This window comes from Octodon degus, unplaced genomic scaffold (assembly GCF_000260255.1).
Source record: "Octodon degus isolate 3935 unplaced genomic scaffold, OctDeg1.0 scaffold00083, whole genome shotgun sequence".
In the NCBI taxonomy this organism is placed as follows: domain Eukaryota; kingdom Metazoa; phylum Chordata; class Mammalia; order Rodentia; family Octodontidae; genus Octodon; species Octodon degus.
In genome coordinates this window covers 11,204,702-11,206,002 of record NW_004524659.1, presented here as the reverse complement: position 1 = coordinate 11,206,002, position 1,301 = coordinate 11,204,702, and the positions used below count along the sequence as shown (strand labels likewise).

Here is a 1,301-nt window from a genome sequence, read left to right as displayed (position 1 = left end):
ATTTTCTGAGCCTAAAAGAACGTTCACACACACAGAAGTAGGATAATAAGCCTACATGTGTCTATTTACCAGATTCAACATAGGGCTAGTCTTAGTTGTTTTTTATTGGATTGATTATTTCTGCATTATTGGGGTTTGACCACCAGGTTGTCAGACTGAGCTACATCCCAGATTTTATTTATTTACTTATTTACTTTTTTTTTTTTCAGGTCAAGAACAAACTTTACTTACGTAGGGGTAATAAAGATAGCAAGAACTCAAATACTGAATAATCCAGCTTTAGGCTGATTAGAAGAATGGAATCAGGAGAATGCTGCATCTGGCATTTCCCCAGGTCGCGGGTCTTCCTCCAGCTCTCCTGGAGACCCAGAACACTGTAATTGTCACCTGTTGCAGAGCAACAGACACGAGATAAGGTTCTGTACTTGGTAGTCGGTCTCTCACAAACAAGACATTATATCCAAGTTCTGTTAGCGCCCCAGCCAGTAAGGCCCACAGAGGGATGAAGATGTAGGATAGATTCATGGCTCTATGCCATTTCAGTTTAGCAGGGAGTGCGAGGCAGAAGGCTAACTTAAGTAACATGGCAGGGAGGTACCAGGCTTTTTTCTTAATGCGGTGTGATCCATGGTGAGGGTCAAAGCCAGGCTTGCACCACCCGGCCATTTTCACAATCAGCATGCTGAGGAGGATGGTGTGGAATATCCAGACAGGGATGAACATGCAGAACCACTTCACAGCGCCTTCTCATCAAGCTTCAACGCCAGTGTGATCAAGAAAAGCAGTGTGCTATTTGTTTCTCAATAAAATTATGCAAAAAAAATTATGGGAAAAAATTAATTAATTAATTAATTAATTAAAAAAACAACAAAAACTCAAAATCTAGGTAGACAATTAAAAGGCTGTTGTGTTGTCAGAAAGAATCCATCCATGTATCTTCATATAATCTCATGATTTTTCATCAGTTTTCCCACATGTCAGAGAAGTCTGATTACTATATAAAAATGTATCACAAAAAAGTATCAGTTGTCTTTTTATATCTAATTTTGCCTTTTGTCTTTCCCAAAACTTTTATATAAAAAATTAATAAATACTTTACTACAATGTTGTAAAAAAAAAAAAAGGAAAGAAAGAAAGAAAAGCAGTGTGAAGAGCCAGGTGAGCAGTTCTCTCTGGGTCAGGGACATTCTCATTTAAACAGTGCAGGGCTGGTGAGATGGCTCAGTGATCTAAAGCACCTACTTAGAACAAGCTTAGCAAAGCACAGGGACCGCGGTTCAATCCCCCAGCACCACATGCCA

The 1,301-nt window shown here is 39.3% G+C and overlaps 1 pseudogene; it reads right to left on the bottom strand.

The window, feature by feature from the left end:
* Window positions 1-302: 302 nt before the first annotated feature.
* On the bottom strand, window positions 303-1,193 carry LOC101580649 (annotated as a pseudogene).
* Between the last annotated feature and the right edge of the window lie 108 nt (window positions 1,194-1,301).